Source organism: Schistocerca serialis, chromosome 2 (genome assembly GCF_023864345.2).
Source record: "Schistocerca serialis cubense isolate TAMUIC-IGC-003099 chromosome 2, iqSchSeri2.2, whole genome shotgun sequence".
NCBI lineage: Eukaryota > Metazoa > Arthropoda > Insecta > Orthoptera > Acrididae > Schistocerca > Schistocerca serialis.
The window spans coordinates 1,139,377,058-1,139,395,138 of record NC_064639.1 but is presented as its reverse complement, the minus strand read 5'-3'; positions in this window follow the sequence as shown (position 1 = coordinate 1,139,395,138).

Below are 18,081 nucleotides of genomic sequence, written 5' to 3'. Positions count from 1 at the left end.
GTTAACAAATTTCTCTTCTTCAGAAACGCTTTCCTTGCCATTGCCAGTCTACATTTTATATCCTCTCTACTTCGACCATCATCAGTTATTTTGCTCCCCAAATAGCAAAACTCCTTTACTACTTTAAGTGGCTCATTTCCTAATCTAATTCCCTCAGCATCACCCAACTTAATTATACTACATTCCATTATCCTTGTTTTGCTTTTGTTGATGTTCATCTTATATCCTCCTTTCAAGACACTGTCCATTCCATTCAACTGCTCTTCCAATTCCTTTGCTGTCTCTGACAGAATTACAATGTCATCGGCGAACCTCAAAGTTTTTATTTCTTCTCCATGAATTTTAATACCTACTCCGAATTTTTCTTTTGTTTCCTTTACTGCTTGCTCAATATACAGATTGAACAACATCGGGGAGAGGCTACAACCCTGTCTTACTCCCTTCCCAACCACTGCTTCCCTTTCATGTCACTCGACTCTTATAACTGCCATCTGGTTTCTGTACAAATTGTAAATAGCCTTTCGCTCCCTGTATTTTACCCCTGCCACCTTTAGAATTTGAAAGAGAGTATTCCAGACAACATTGTCAAAAGCTTTCTCTAAGTCTACAAATGCTAGGAACGTAGGGTTGTCTTTCCTTAATCTTTCTTCTAAGATAAGTCGTAAGGCCAGTATTGCCTCACGTGTCCCAGTGTTTCTACGGAATCCAAACTGATCTTCCCCGAGGTTGGCTTCTGCCAGTTTTTCCATTCGTCTGTAAAGAATTCGTGTTAGTATTTTGCAGCTGTGACTTATTAAACTGATAGTTCGGTAATTTTCACATCTGTCAACACCTGCTTTCTTTGGGATTGGAATTATTATATTCTTCTTTTAAGTCTGAGGGTATTTCGCCTGTTTCATACATCTTGCTCACCAGATGGTAGAGTTTTGTCAGGACTGGCTCTCCCAAGGCCGTCAGTAGTTCCAATGGAATGTTGTCTACTCCGGGAGCCTTGTTCCGACTCAGGTCTTTCAGTGCTCTGTCAAACTCTTCACGCAGTATCGTATCTCCCATTTCATCTTCATCTACATCCTCTTCCATTTCCATAATATTGTCCTCAAGTACATCGCCCTTGTATAGACCCTCTATATACTCCTTCCACCTTTCTGCTTTCCCTTCTTTGCTTAGAACTGGGTTTCCATCTGAGCTCTTGATATTCATACAAGTCGTTCTCTTATCTCCAAAGGTCTCTTTAATTTTCCTGTAGGCAGTATCTATCTTACCCCTAGTGAGATAGGCCTCTACATCCTTACATTTGTCCTCTAGCCATCCCTGCTTAGCCATTTTGCACTTCCTGTCGATCTCATTTTTGAGACGTTTGTATTCCTTTTTGCCTGCTTCATTTACTGCACTTTTATATTTACTCCTTTCATCAATTAAATTCAATATTTCTTCTGTTACCCAAGGATTTCTACTAGCCCTCGTCTTTTTACCTACTTGACCCTCTGCTGCCTTCACTACTTCATGTCTCAAAGCTACCCATTCTTCTTCTACTGTATTTCTTTCCCCCATTTCTGTCAATTGTTCCCTTATGCTCTCCCTGAAGCTCTGTACAACCTCTGGTTCTTTCAGTTTATCCAGGTCCCATCTCCTTAAATTCCCGCCTTTTTGCAGTTTCTTCAGTTTCAATCTGCAGTTCATAACCAATAGATTGTTGTCAGAGTCCACATCCGCCCCTGGAAATGTCTTACAATTTAAAACCTGGTTCCTAAATCTCTGTCTTACCATTATATAATCTATCTGATACCTTTTAGTATCTCCAGGGTTCTTCCATGTATACAACCTTCGTTCATGATTCTTAAACCAAGTGTCAGCTATGATTATGTTGTGCTCTGTGCAAAATTCTACCAGGTGGCTTCCTCTTTCATTTCTTAACCCCAATCTATATTCACCTACTACGTTTACTTCTCTCCCATTTCCTACACTCGAATTCCAGTCACCCATGACTATTAAATTTTCGTCTCCCTTCACAATCTGAATAATTTCTTTTATTTCATCATACATTTCTTCAATTTCTTCATCTGCAGAGCTAGTTGGCATATAAACTTGTACTACTGTAGTAGGCGTGGGCTTCGTGTCTATCTTGGCCACAATAATGCGTTCACTATGCTGTTTGTAGTAGCTTACTTGCATTCCTATTTTCCTATTCATTATTAAACCTACTCCTGCATTACTCCTATTTGATTTTGTGTTTATAACCTTGTTGTCACCTGACCAGAAGTCTTGTTCCTCCTGCCACCGAACTTCACTAATTCCCACTATATCTAACTTCAACCTATCCATTTCCCTTTTTAAATTTTCTAACCTACCTGCCCGATTAAGGGATCTGACAATCCACGCTCCGATCCGTAGAACGCCAGTTTTCTTTCTCCTGATAACGACGTCCTCTTGAGTAGTCCCCGCCCGGAGATCCGAATGGGGGACTATTTTACCTCCGGAATATTTTACCCAAGAGGACGCCATCATCATTTAATCATACAGTAAAGTTGCATGCCCTCGGGAAAAATTACGGCTGTAGTTTCCCCTTGCTTTCAGCCGTTCGCAGTATCAGCACAGCAAGGCCGTTTTGGTTATTGTTACAAGGCCAGATCAGTCAATCATCCAGACTCTTGCCCTTGCAACTACTGAAAAGGCTGCTGCCCCTCTTCAGGAACCACACGTTTGTCTGGCCTCTCAACAGATACCCCTCCGTTGTGGTTGCACCTACGGTACGGCTATCTGTATCGCTGAGGCACGCAAGCCTCCCCACCAACGGCAAGGTCCATGGTTCACGGGGGGTTATGTCAGTTCAATTTAGATCTGTCGTACCCCATTAAGAGCCGGGTATGTTGTAAAGGTGGTTCATTTTTCGGCCACGTGGTCGACCACTTTGCCGTAAGGCTCGAAAGCCGCGGTGACTACGTCCTGTGGTACTTCGAAAGGGGATTCGAAGATTCGTATCGTGTGGAGGCCAAGTCCTGTGTGATCGATAGAGACTGCCCCAATATTGCTGAGTCGTGTGTGGCTCATGTTCATGCCGTTTATTACTTGACATCTTGTCTTTGCGGTACTGTTGTCCCATTTATTATTCGATTTACTGGCGTCACTAAGATGGTGTCTTGCATTTCGTGAGTGGCAGCAGCAGTGCTTATCGATAAGAGCACTGTCGTACTATCTTTGGAGCGACCGCTAGTGTTTCCGTGTCGCAGTGTGTCGGGAGTTCAATGGGGACGGAGCAGCGGTGAGGTCCGGACAGCCATGACTCTCCTGACCATTGCCGACACACCTGACTTGAGTGGGGACGACCTTGCTTCGTCGTTCGGTAGGTCGTCTCATCGGATGGCGTGTATTTGGTCGCCCTCGACTTGTGTGTCGACTGATTGTTCCACAGTCATTGGTTTTACTATTGTTTGAGTTGCTTGTATAAGTGTTTTCTAGGAACTGTGTGTAGCTTGTGTGGGTTTTGACTGAGCAGCTATTTTAATGCTGTCTCTGTGTTGCAGTAGTCGATTGGTTGGAACAGAACAGAGAAGACGTCTCCGCAGGCGAGATCAGGCTGGTACCGCTGGCGGCGTGCACGCGCGGTCGGATTGTGAGGCGCTAGCTACAAGAGCTACAAAGTTCGTTGCACGTCGAACCTGGACACTGAAGTTGAGTGATCAGTTAACCTTTTATGTAAACCTCAATTGTTGTAGCATCCCTATGCTCATTGCTAGTTGTTGCTTCCTGGGCCATTCCAGCTAGCGGCAGCATACGGTGTGCTGGAGTTGGCGAATTTTGCAGCCGTCTTCCTGTTTGGTCTTTTAACTATCAAATTGGTTGTTACTTATCAGTGAAGAGCACCAGCGGTATTTTTTGCCTTGTGGCCATTAATGCCCCAGTTTACCTGCCCTGGTCGTTAGTGTAGTTTTCCGGCTGTGTGTTTTTGCTCGCCGTGTTCATCCTGTCTGGCACGGCGTGTAGTTCGACAGCCTTTTAGTTTATATTTCTTCTTAGTGGTTATTGTGCCTTGGCTATTCTTATACGCCAATTTTGAAGACATAGTGCTGCTGGTATCTTTGTCCATGGCTGATAGTTTCCGTTGTCATGCCATTGGTCGGGCGAATTGCGTTGATTAGGTTTGTCGCTTGGTCCTTCAGCCATCCCTGGGTCGGGTTGCCATCCAATTATTTATACTTACTCTTGGCTGCCTGTCTCACCCCACTTTACGCTAGAGCTACCTCCTCAGGCCGACCCTTGGAACACTTCTGAACACCACTGTTCTGTTGGTTTTAGATTGTGATTTTCATTTTAGTCTGATGTACTGTGCGAGGCCTTCAGCCGTCTATTAATTTACTTTCGTTTTAATTTTAAAATAAGACCTTCAGCCGATTTAAATAAAAAATTTGAAGATTAATTTGTTTAATAACTAAAGTTCTGAAAGTTTGTTCTAATTGAATTTCTTGTTATCCAGGCCCTAACCCCTGAGTCGTTCAATGTCTTGTGTGTGGCCTCAGCCGAGTATTTACGTGAAATATTTTTTTTTTAAAAAAGGCCTTCAGGCGCGTGTATTCTTTAAAACAAGTTTTTATAATGTGTGTTCAGGCCTTCAGCCATTCTTGTTTTTGGTGTGGTTTTGGGCCTTCAGCCCAGGAGGTATTGCAAGTTTTCTTAACCATTCCTTCAGCCATGTTGTTTTAATTTGATCCTTTGAAGGCAATGTGTAATTAAGTGGTTCTTAGGAAAATAATAGTTTGTGTGTTTTGTGCAACTAACAGTAACTGATTAAGGCCCCTTCCCCAACCATAACCTGATCCGCTCTATTCTGCAAAACCAGGTTTTCAATGGCCATCAGTTTGTTTGAATTTAAGATCGTTCGCATGTGCGCGCAGATTCTGTTGCACACCTCGACACTTACTAACTTGATATAGACAACACTGCTCGTGGTAGAGAGATGGATACCAATGATGCCCTGCAGATCAGTTTTAACGTCGTCACATAGAAAACGTTCCACTTCAAAAGCTCGGGGCCGTGCATGGTCGGGTTGTCTGTATGAATGTGCCACATTACGTCGGTAGCGGCGACCAAGTAGTAAACAACTACGGACACTCGCGACCGCGCGTACGGGACGTAAACAGGACGACGCCCTCGCCGCAGCGCTGCGGAAGGCAGCCTGACTGCTAAACAGGAACGCAAACAGCACGACCACGAGCCGTTCACGTAACTCGAAATGCAAAAAATAGCGTACAAGAGACGCTTGACGCTCAGCTGCTAAAATGTGACAGGATTGTAACTGATATTAGTATGGAAGTGTGGATTGAATACATAGAGGATTGTATAAAAACTGTATTCATTACGTTGAATCGTATTATGTAGGCCACACCCAACCACAAAAGCATGATAAAATTCAAAAGTCCTGAGTAAATAGCTTTTTCAAAGAGTATTTTGTTCCATATTTAGCATTATATTCTTCAGATTAGTAAATACACATTTCCTAAAGTAGCCTATGCTCTTCCTCGGCGTTCACTCTATCTCCATACCAGAATTTACGTATATCGTTTCAGCGGTTTAGTCGTGAAAGCGTGACAAACAGAGTTACTCTCACACTTACAATATCAGTACGGATTTTTGTCGTGCAATTAATGCTCTCGCATGATTCCTTGTTTTCAACTGCTGCGGAAGCAAAGGGAACTTCACAGCAAACATAAACATAGCCAAAGCCTTGCAGACAAACAAAAATTACGGGAAGCGAAATGTAGTGTGAGGAGGGCTATGCGAGAGGCGTTCAATGAATTCGAAAGTAAAGTTCTATGTACTGACTTGGCAGAAAATCCTAAGAAATTTTGGTCTTATGTCAAAGCGGTAGGTGGATCAAAACAAAATGTCCAGACACTCTGTGACCAAAATGGTACTGAAACAGAGGATGACAGACTAAAGGCCGAAATGCTAAATGTCTTTTTCCAAAGCTGTTTCACAGAGGAAGACTGCACTGTAGTTCCTTCTCTAGATTGTCGCACAGATGACAAAATGGTAGATATAGAAATAGACGACAGAGGGATAGAGAAACAATTAAAATCGCTCAAAAGAGGAAAGGTCGCTGGACCTGATAGGCTACCAGTTCGATTTTACACAGAGTACGCGAAGGAACTTGCCCCCCTTCTTGCAGCGGTGTACGGTAGGTCTGTATAAGAGCGTAGCATTCTAAAGGATTGGAAAAGGGCACAGGTGATCCCCATTTTCAAGAAGGGACGTCGAACAAATATTCAGAACTATAGACCTATATCTCTAACGTCGATCAGTTGTAGAATTTTGGAACACGTATTACGTTCGAGTATAATGACTTTTCTGCAGACTAGAAATCTACTCTGTAGGAATCACCATGGGTTTCGAAAAAGACGGTCGTGTGAAACCCAGCCCGCGAGTCCACGACACTCAGAGGGCCATAGACACGGATTCACAGGTAGATGCCGTGTTTCTTGACTTCCGCAAGGCGTTCGATGCAGTTCCCCACAGTCGTTTAATGAACAAAGTAAGAACATATGGACTATCAGACCCCTTGTGTGATTGGATTGAAGAGTTCCTAGATAACAGAACGCAGCATGTCATTCTCAATGGAGAGAAGTCTTCCGAAGTAAGAGTCATTTCAGGTGTGCCGCAGGGGAGTGTCATAGGACCGTTGCTATTCACAATATACATAAATGATGTTGTGGATGACATCGGAAGTTCACTGAGGCTTTTTGCAGATGATGCTGTGGTGTATCGAGAGATTGTAACAATGGACAATTGTACTGAAATGCAGGAGGATCTGCAGCGAATTGACGCATGGTGCAGGGAATGGCAATTGAATCTCAATGTAGACAAGTGTAATGTGCTGCGAATACATAGAAAGAAATATCCCTTATCGTTTAGCTACAAAATAGCAGGTCAGCAACTGGAAGCAGTTAATTGCATAAATTATCTGGGAGTACGCATCCGGATAGATTTAAAATGGAATGATCATATAAAGTTGATCGTCGCTAAAGCAGGTGCCAGACTGAGATTCATTGGAAGAATCGTAAGGAAATACAATCCGAAAACAAAGGAAGTAGGTTCAGTACGCTTGTTCGCCCACTGCTTGAATACTGCTCAGCAGTGTGGGATCCGTACCAGATAGGGTTGATAGAAGAGATAGAGAAGATCCAACGGAGAGCAGCGCGCTCCGTTACAGGATCATTTAGTAATCGCGAAAGCGTTACGGGGATGATAAAATCCAGTGGAAGACGCTGCAGGAGGGACGCTCAGTAGCTCGGTACGTGCTTTTGTTAAAGTTTCGATAACATACCTTCACCGAAGAGTCAAGCAGTATATTGCTCCCTTCTACGTATATCTCGCGAAGAGACCATGAGGATAAAACCAGAGAGATTAGAGCCCACACAGAAGCATACCGACAATCCTTCTTTCCACGAACAACACGAGACTGGAATAGAAGGGAGAACCGATAGAGGTACTCAAGGTACCCTCCGCCACAGACCGTCAGGTGGCTTGCGGAGTATGGAAGGAGATGTAGATGTAGAGGTAGACGGGCTTCACTCAAACTAGAAGCGTCAGTTGAAGACGTATTTGAAGAAGAAGCAGCAAAAAATGGTTCAAATGTCTCTGAGCACTATGGAACTTAACATCCGAGGACATCAGTCCCCTAGAACTTAGAACTACTTAAAACTAACTAACCTAAGGAATCACACACATCCATGCCCGAGGCATGATTCGAACCTGCGACCGGTTAAGAAGTAGAAAGTCCAAGGTCTAGCAAGCCGACAGCAGACGTGACAATGGTGTGCCAATCCCACGCCCCTCTATACTGTGTCCGAAGAATGATACGTAGCAGAGGACGACACGGCGGTCGGTCGGCGCCGTGCAGTACTGTTGAAGTGACTGCAGACTTTTCTTCCAATAATTATTAATGAGACTGCCTTTTGCCAAACCTAACAAAAATCTATTACTGTAATATAATTATTGATGTTATTATTATTATTATTATTATTATTATGGAAACTTCCGGATCGAATCTCGAACTCACAACTTTTGCCTTTTGTGGGGAATTGTTCTAGCGACTGAGCTACCCAAGTACGACTCATTACCCGTTCTCAAAACTTTAATTTCGCCAGTATCTCATCTCCTACCTCCAAACTTCACGGGAGTCCTCCCGCCAATCTCGAAGGGCTAGCACTCCTCAAACGAAGGATGCTATAGAGACAGGGCTTAGCCACGGCCTGGAAAATGTTTTCCAGGGATGCTAGTCCTGCAAGTTTTGTAGGAAAATTGTGACGTTTGAAGTGTAGGAGATGAGGTGCTGGCGGCAGTAAAGCTGTGAAACAGGTTGTGAGTGGTGCTTGAATAAGTCACCCGGTACAGCACTAGCCTGCGAAAGGCAAAGATCCCATCTTCGAGCGACGCTCTTGCACACAGTTTTAATCTGTAAGAAAGTTTAATATCATCTCACACCCCACTGCAGAGTCAAGATTTCTTTCTGGATTATTAATAATTTTGTTATTATTATCCTTACTGGCCTCAATGGACCACATGTGTAGTTCCACGTTCAGTTCCTCTTACAGATCGGATATTGTGACCCACCCAAAACTGTTCTGTTTTCTCAATTCGTCTGAAATCTCTACATTCGTTCTAAGCGTCATCTCTGCTGGGAAGTGTATGGTTCTCAAGAAGAGCCTGAATTTTATCTTTGTTTTCTGCATCTGTTATCTGGAGTCCAACGGCATTAATATCCTACTGAATTTCTCGGATCCATTGTCCCCCTGTCTTCTCTCCAAGATTTCTCGTCAAAGGCTGTAAAACCGTATTTAGTTACAGTCGCAAGAAATAGCGATTCTTTTCTTCTGCACTGTTCTGTGGACTGAGGCAGTCTCTCGATGAAAGGTTTCAGTGGGGAGAACTCTCTAGGCTCTTTCAACAGGGTATTTTTTATATACTCAAATTCTGATGTTTCCTCATTCAGCTTTGAGGACATTATAAGTTCTTCTTTGATATATAATTGGAATTGGGCATTATAAGCAAAAGTGGCTTCCGGGGAGATAAGATTTTATAGTGTTGGATCTTAGCGTCTATTGAGAAGCATTTCTTAGTATATGTTTAGCAGCTTATAAAATACGTTTACATTTTGTTTGTTCCACTTGTTACGTTACGCTTAATGATTTTTCCATATATTCAGCTGTAGAACTATGTTAATTTTTTGATGGTTTATGATGACTTTAACTATACATGGGCTCATGGACACGTTCCCAGTTTTCTCGAAAAATACATCTACATCTACATTTATACTCCGCAAGCCACCCAACGGTGTGTGGCGGAGGGCACTTTACGTGCCACTTTCTTTTAATCTCTGGCTTCAGCCAGCTTTCTGTACCTATAACGATTTCAGCTTCGGTGCTTTCTATCAGTGCTTGAAGTTCCGGTACTTTACCAACGCAGCTTCGATAGTTTACAATTACAATACCAATTGCTGCTTGGTCCCCGCATGTCCTGACTTTGCCCCGCACCCGTTGAGGCTGTTGCCCTTTCTGTACTTGCCCAAGGCCATCTAACCTAAAAAACCGCCCAGTCCACGCCACACAACCCCTGCTACCCGTGTAGCCGCTTGCTGCGTGTAGTGGACTCCTGACCTACCCACCGGAACCCGAAACCCCACCACCCTACAGCGCAAGTCGAGGAATCTGCAGCCCACACGGTCGCAGAACCGTCTCAGCCTCTGATTCAGACCCCCCACTCGGCTCTGCACCAAAGGTCCGCAGTCAGTCCTGCCGACGATGCTGCAGATGGTGAGCTCTGCTTTCATCCTGCTAGCGAGACTGGCAGTCTTCACCAAATCAGATAGCCGCCGGAAGCCAGAGAGGATTTCCTCCGATCCATAGCGACACACATCATTGGTGCCGACATGAGCGACCACCTGCAGATGGGTGCACCCCGTACCCTTCATGGCATCCGGAAGGACCCTTTCCACATCTGGAATGACTCCCCCCGGTATGCAAACGGAGTGCACATTGGTTTTCTTCCCCTCTCTTGCTGCCATATCCCTAAGGGGCCCCATTACGCGCAGGACGTTGGAGCTCCCCACTACCAGTAAGCCCACCCTCTGCGACCGCCCGGATCTTGCAGACTGAGTGTTCCTCAAATTTGTTGCAAATTACACGGGAAAAGTTTTTGTGTGTACAGTCCACAAGGGTTATTCCTCTGTAATTATAGGAGTTCCTTTAATTTAGTTTTTAAGTAATGGGCGGATTATTCCTGTGATTCAGTGCTCTGAAACCTTATGATCCTTGTTATCATTAGACGTTGCTGGAGATTTATGGCTGCACATTTTCGTGTGTTATTTCAGGTTTCTGCACAGGTTAGGTCTTCACAGCATGCCTGGTTATGTTTTAGCCCTCTGATAGAGTTCTGTCTCGTTGATGGTTGGAGGAGCTAATATGTCACGGCTGTTTAAAATGAATATGTCTACATTAACTTGAAACTTTTCTAAAGAGCCATCGCAGTTTAAAAGTTCGTTGAATGTGTCTGCGTGCTCGTGGTTACCATGTGCTACCATTTCTGATTTACCTCTCAGCTGTAACGCTGTGGGTTCTTATTTTTTAAGATATGTTTTTTTGATAATTTCGCTATCGCATCTTTTCATTTTGTTTGTCTGATAATTTTATGGATGGACCTAGTTTCATTATCAGCTCTAATTTCGATTCTTCTGTCTTTTATGCATGTTCATGAACCCAAGCTTATTGGATTCTCTCTACCGCCTGGTCCCATTCTCCATTCCACCATACTTTTCCAGAAAATTTTATTTAATGTTTGGCAGTTTTTGTTGGTTCTTCTCTACTTTTGTTACTTTTGTGGCTGGTGGAAGCACGTAATGTGATAATTGTGTAAGCCTTGGTTGCAAGTCTATACGACTGAGATTCACATTTTATACTCAATTCAGTGACTTCGAGACTTATTAGAAATTTGTTTTAACACTGTGTGCTATTTTTCAAGGCTGGTTTTCCTGTCATTTCTTTCTAAAGTCGGTATTCTTGTGATCCTAGGGTGTTTATCATTGTTCATAATGTCTTCAGAGGCCATTATTAGGATTTTGTGTTTGATCAAGACGTCATCACTGATCTTTAATTTCTCAGTTAGGCCCAGGGATTTAACATTCTGCGGCGAGAAGAACCAGATACATTTAGGTTTATAGTTAAAGTTCTGCATGTGTTGGGGCTGTTAGATTTTAGACCCTTTTGTTCAATTATTTGAAGGTTTTGAGTGTGTGGCGGCTCTTGGATTTTATACCTTCCGATCGGTCACAATGTTATGAATGAAGGACCACTGAATCCGAACACTGCTTTTCCAGTCAGTGGAGTTCTTCTACAAAATACTTTCCATGGTCGACCGTGTAAGGTGTCACTGTGAGGTGAGCTTGAATTCAGCATGTTACTCAGAATATATACCGTTTGTCCCTCCTAACTGTCGCCAGACGCGTTTTTTATGATATTTCGGCAGATATTTGAATTTTCGTTTTTGCCATGTGTAGTTGGAGTTTGCTGGAGTCTGTTGGAGACTGCTGAAATACGACAAAAATGCAGCTGTCGACGCTTAGGAGGAACACCTTGTATATAACAGTAAAAAATTCAAAACATATGTGAATGCCCACTTTGCGACTCTCGTCAATAAACTGTCGTTTACAAGAAGGCAGCGACGCAGCTATACAACTGAGGTTAACTGTGACGTCGGTGCCACCTATGAAGCAAAAAGTGTTACTTATTGAGCAATCTTACTGATTGCCAATCTGATGCAATATAAACTGCATACTGTCGAGCAAATTCAAGTCCTTCCCTCCTATAAAACCTCACTGACATTTTAGTTCAAAAATGGTTCAAATGGCTCTGAGCACTATTGGACTTAACTTCTAAGGTCATCAGTCCCCTAGAACCTAGAAAGACTTAAACCTTACTAACCTAAGGACATCACACACATTCATGCCCGTGGCAGGATTCGAACCTGCGACCGTAGCGGCCGCGCGGTCACCCCGGCCGGCGAGATTTTAGTGAGAGGGTACTAGGTCTAATAATGGCCTCTAATAGGCTTTATTTTCAGAGTCAGCTGACCAACCACAAGAGGAATCAACAGCTATGCCAGAGTACAGGTTTTTTTTCTTTTTCAACACATTGTTTACATGTTCGTCAATTTTGAGTGTCGTACATGAAATAAAAACGCACTTTTATCGCATTATGTATTCTCTGTTGGGGAGATGGGTATTGGGAACCGTTTGTGGTTTGAGTGAGACCCAGGACAGAGGCAACGATTGCGCCAATCCGAGAGTAAAGCTACGGTTTGATTTACCGTCTTCAAGGGGATCGCTGTTATTTTGCACTCCACGATGTGACAGTGATACAGAACTGCTGCAATCGAGTGGTAAAACCCTTTACATTAGGAACTGCGAAATAAGAAACCGTCTTCATTGTGATTTTTTTTATGCTAGAAACAATATACACCAAGTCTGCTCACACATGACATTTTTCTGTTCCCTAAAATTAAAAGTAACTGAAAAGAACGCCGTTTTAGTGAGAAAACTGTCAGCGAGGTTCTAGAAAGCGTAAGTTTTTACGATTTCCGCCTGTGGGGGAAATGTCAGGGAAAGAACATAAAGCCTGGTACACACTGGTTAGATCATAATGAAATTCTGATAATACGAAGTAAATAAGTGCATAATACGACTTACTTTTTGGTCCTCCGTCCTCCAGATACCATACATCTCCTTCGAAACTCTACGTACTATACTGTTGTACAGTTGAACCCAGTCTATTTTTCACTGGTGTTCATCTCGTCAGTGAGCTGCTGAAGGTCAGCTGATCTTCACACAACTGCACAGCTGACGTTCGCCTTACAAATGAACGTCCACGAGTTTACGCATGGTAGCTCACGTTCATGTCATATCAAAAAGACATACAGTGCAAATTAGCAACAGTGCACAAAAGTTCATATTTATAGCAGGTGCAAACAGTTACTTGATGTGGATGAAAAGAAATAAACAGAAGAATGAAAATCTACTTCATGTTTCAACGAAACATAGTTTTCAAATTAAGGATGCAGTGTGAAATAATAGTTTACAATCGGTATGTGATACTAGTTTTGACTTGTGTGTGCTATTAGTTTTGACTTACAACAGTGTTAATGGGCTGTTAATGCAGAAACCTTTCAAAAAGAGAAAGTCGTTCGGCAACAAAACATGAGATTCATGCTGGGAATTCTATAAGTGACAGCAAAACAAACAAATTGACCATAGAAGATACTGAAATTGAAACTCACAAATAGATAATGATGATAAGTAAGTATAGAAATTCTTGTATTCCCCTGATTTCTGGCCGGCCGCTGTGGCCGAGCGGTTCTAGGCGCTTCAGTCCGGAACCACGCAGCTGCTACGGTCGCAGGTTCGAATCTTGCCTCCGGCATGGGTGTGTGTGATGTCCTTTGGTTAGTTAGGTTGAAGTAGTTCTAAGTTTAGGGGACTGATGACCTCAGCTGTTAAGTCCCATAGTGCTTAGAGTCGTTTGAGCTTGAGTTTTGCTGCTCGGTACCTATTAGTTTACAAAGTTCCACGATGATTTTCAATCAGCAGCGGTATGTTCGCTGATTGGAATCTTACTGGCATATTAAAACTGCGTACCAGACCTCGTTTCGAACTTGGGACCTTTGCTTTTCGTGGGCAAGTATTCTGCCGTCTTTGATATCCAAATACCCAATCACGACTCTTTACCCACCTTCCACCCCCAATCACCTCCCTTCGCGGTTTTACTTTCACCAGTTGAAGTTATAAATTAGCGTCAAGATGTCGATTTACGATAAACGAAGTTTTTATAGGCACTTGAAGACTTTCACACGCAGAGATACACTAGTAAGGCGAGACTAGCCATTAAAAAACGGTAGTGGTTGTCAACGTAAGGTCCCGGAGTTGTACGTCCTTGACTACCGCGAAAGACACCGGCTTATGATAAAAATTAGTGTCCCTCTGCTCTATCTACTGTTGTTCTGTGGGTTGGTTGGTTGGTTGGTTTCGGGGAAGGAGACCAGACAGCGAGGTCATCGGTCTCATCTACATCTACATCTACATCTATACTCCGCGAGCCACCTTACGGTGTGTGGCGGAGGGTACTTATTGTACCACTATCTGATCCCCCCTTCCCTGTTCCATTCACGAATTGTGCGTGGGAAGAACGACTGCTTGTAAGTCTCCGTATTTGCTCTAATTTCTCGGATCTTTTCGTTGTGATCATTACGCGAGATATATGTGGGCGGTAGTAATATGTTGCCCATCTCTTCCCGGAATGTGCTCTCTCGTAATTTCAATAATAAACCTCTCCGTATTGCGTAACGCCTTTCTTGAAGTGTCCGCCACTGGAGCTTGTTCAGCATCTCCGTAACGCTCTCGCGCTGACTAAATGTCCCCATGACGAATCGCGCTGCTTTTCGCTGCACCATGTCTATCTCGTCTATTAATCCAACCTGGTAAGGGTCCCATACTGATGAGCAATACTCAAGAATCGGACGAACAAGCGTTTTGTAAGCTACTTCTTTCGTCGATGAGTCACATTTTCTTAGAATTCTTCCTATGAATCTCAACCTGGCGCCTGCTTTTCCCACTATTTGTTTTATGTGATCATTCCACTTCAGATCGCTCCGGATAGTAACTCCTAAGTATTTTACGGTCGTTACCGCTTCCAATGATTTACCACCTATGCCATAATCGTACTGGAATGGATTTCTGCCCCTATGTATGCGCATTATATTACATTTATCTACGTTTAGGGAAAGCTGCCAGCTGTCGCACCATGCATTAATCCTCTGCAGGTCCTCCTGGAGTACGTACGAGTCTTCTGATGTTGCTACTTTCTTGTAGACAACCGTGTCATCTGCAAATAGCCTCACGGAGCTACCGATGTTGTCAACTAAGTCATTTATGTATATTGTAAACAATAAAGGTCCTATCACGCTTCCCTGCGGTACTCCCGAAATTACCTCTACATCTGCAGATTTTGAACCGTTAAGAATGACATGTTGTGTTCTTTCTTCTAGGAAATCCTGAATCCAATCACAAACCTGGTCCGATATTCCGTAAGCTCGTATTTTTTTTCACTAAACGTGAGTGCGGAACCGTATCAAATGCCTTCCTGAAGTCCAGGAATACGGCATTAATCTGCTCGCCAGTGTCTACGGCACTGTGAATTTCTTGGGCAAATAGGGCGAGCTGAGTTTCACATGATCTCTGTTTGCGGAATCCATGTTGGTTATGATGAAGGAGATTTGTATTATCTAAGAACGTCATAATACGAGAACACAAAACATGTTCCATTATTCTACAACAGATTGACGTAAGCGAAATAGGCCTATAATTATTCGCATCTGATTTATGACCCTTCTTGAAAATGGGAACGACCTGCGTTTTCTTCCAGTCGCTAGGTACTTTACGTTCTTCCAGCGATCTACGATAAATTGCTGATAGAAAGGGGGCAAGTTCTTTAGCATAATCACTGTAGAATCTTAAGGGTATCTCGTCTGGTCCGGATGCTTTTCCGCTACTAAGTGATAGCAGTTGTTTTTCAATTCCGATATCGTTTATTTCAATATTTTCCATTTTGGCGTCCGTGCGACGGCTGAAGTCAGGGACCGTGTTACGATTTTCCGCAGTGAAACAGTTTCGGAACACTGAATTCAGTATTTCTGCCTTTCTTCGGTCGTCCTCTGTTTCGGTGCCATCGTGGTCAACGAGTGACTGAATAGGGGATTTAGATCCGCTTACCGATTTTACATATGACCAAAACTTTTTAGGGTTCTTGTTTAGATTGTTTGCCAATGTTTTATGTTCGAATTCGTTGAATGCTTCTCTCATTGCTCTCTTTACGCTCTTTTTCGCTTCGTTCAGCTTTTCCTTTTCAGCTATGATTCGACTACTCTTAAACCTATGATGAAGCTTTCTTTGTTTCCGTAGTACCTTTCGTACATGATTGTTATACCACTGTGGATCTTTCCCCTCGCTTTGGACCTTAGTCGGTACGAACTTATCTAAGGCGTACTGGACGATGTTTCTGAATTTTTTCCATTTTTGTTCCACATCCTCTTCCTCAGAAATGAACGTTTGATGGTGGTCACTCAGATATTCTGCGATTTGTGCCCTATCACTCTTGTTAAGCAAATATATTTTCCTTCCTTTCTTGGCATTTCTTATTACACTTGTAGTCATTGATGCAACCACTGACTTATGATCACTGATACCCTCTTCTATATTCACGGAGTCGAAAAGTTCCGGTCTATTTGTTGCTATGAGGTCTAAAACGTTAGCTTCACGAGTTGGTTCTCTAACTATCTGCGCGAAGTAATTCTCGGACAAGGCAGTCAGGATAATGTCACAAGAGTCTCTGTCCCTGGCTCCAGTTCTGATTGTGTGACTATCCCATTCTATACCTGGTAGATTGAAGTCTCCCCCTATTACAATAGTATGATCACGAAACTTCTTCACGACGTTCTGCAGGTTCTCTCTGAGGCGCTCAACTACTACGGTTGCTGATGCAGGTGGTCTATAGAAGCATCCGACTATCATATCTGACCCACCTTTGATACTTAACTTAACCCAGATTATTTCACATTCGCATTCGCTAATAACTTCACTGGATATTATTGAATTCTTTACTGCTATAAATACTCCTCCACCATTGGCGTTTATCCTATCCTTGCGGTATATATTCCATTCTGTGTCTAGGATTTCGTTACTGTTCACTTCCGGTTTTAACCAACTTTCCGTTCCTAATACTATATGCGCACTATTTCCTTCAATAAGAGATACTAATTCAGGAACCTTGCCCTGGATACTCCTGCAGTTTACCAATATTACGTTAACCTTTCCTGTTTTTGGTCTCTGAGGACGGACGTTCTTTATCAACGATGATAATGTCCTCTCTGGTAAGCCGTCAGGTATTTTATCGTTTCGCCCAAGGGGGGGTCCCTCTAACCTAAAAAACCCCCGTGTGCACGCCACACGTACTCTGCTACCCTAGTAGCTGCTTCCGGTGTGTAGTGCACGCCTGACCTGTCTAGGGGGGCCCTACAGTTCTCCACCCAATAACGGAGGTCGATGAATTTGCAACCATTATAGTCGCAGAGTCGTCTGAGCCTCTGGTTCAAAATGGTTCAAATGGCTCTGAGCACTATGGGACTCAACTGCTGCGGTCATTAGTCCCCTAGAACTTAGAACTAGTTAAACCTAACTAACCTAAGGACATCACAAACATCCAAGCCCGAGGCAGGATTCGAACCTGCGACCGTAGCGGTCTTGCGGTTCCAGACTGCAGCGCCTTTAACCGCACGGCCACTTCGGCCGGCTGAGCGTCTGGTTTAGACCCTCCACACGGCTCCAAACCAGAGGACCGCGATCGACTCTGGGCACTATGCTGCAGATATTAAGCTCAGCTTGCACTCATCGGATTAGGGAAGGATGGGGAAGGAATTCAGCCGTGCCCTTTCAGAGGAACCATCCCGGCATTTGCCTGGAGTGATTTAGGGAAATCACGGAAAACCTAAATCAGGATGGCCGGACTGTTCTGTGGGAGCCAGCGTTTTAAATAGCAGCCAAAGCGAGCAGGGGGTCTCACTTTTTTGGGTCGCCGTTAAGAAGTCTATACGTGTTTCTTCTGCAGGTACAGTCTGTGGTGTCACCGCCAGACACCACACTTGCTAGGTGGTAGCCTTTAAATCGGCCGCGGTCCGTTAGTATACGCCGGACCCGCGTGTCGCCACTATCAGTGAATGCAGCCCGAGCGCCGCCACACGGCAGGTCTAGAGAGACTTTCTAGCACTCGCCCCAGTTGTACAGCCGACTTTGCTAGCGATGGTTCACTGTCTACATACGCTCTCATTTGCCGAGACGATAGTTAGCTACGTCATTTGCTACGACCTAGCAAGGCGCCAGTACCAGTTGCTATTGATGCTGTAAAACATGTACCGTCAAGAGCGATGTTCACCAATTATGGATTAAAGTATTCCAGCAGCTACGTACATTATTGTCTATTATAATTACCT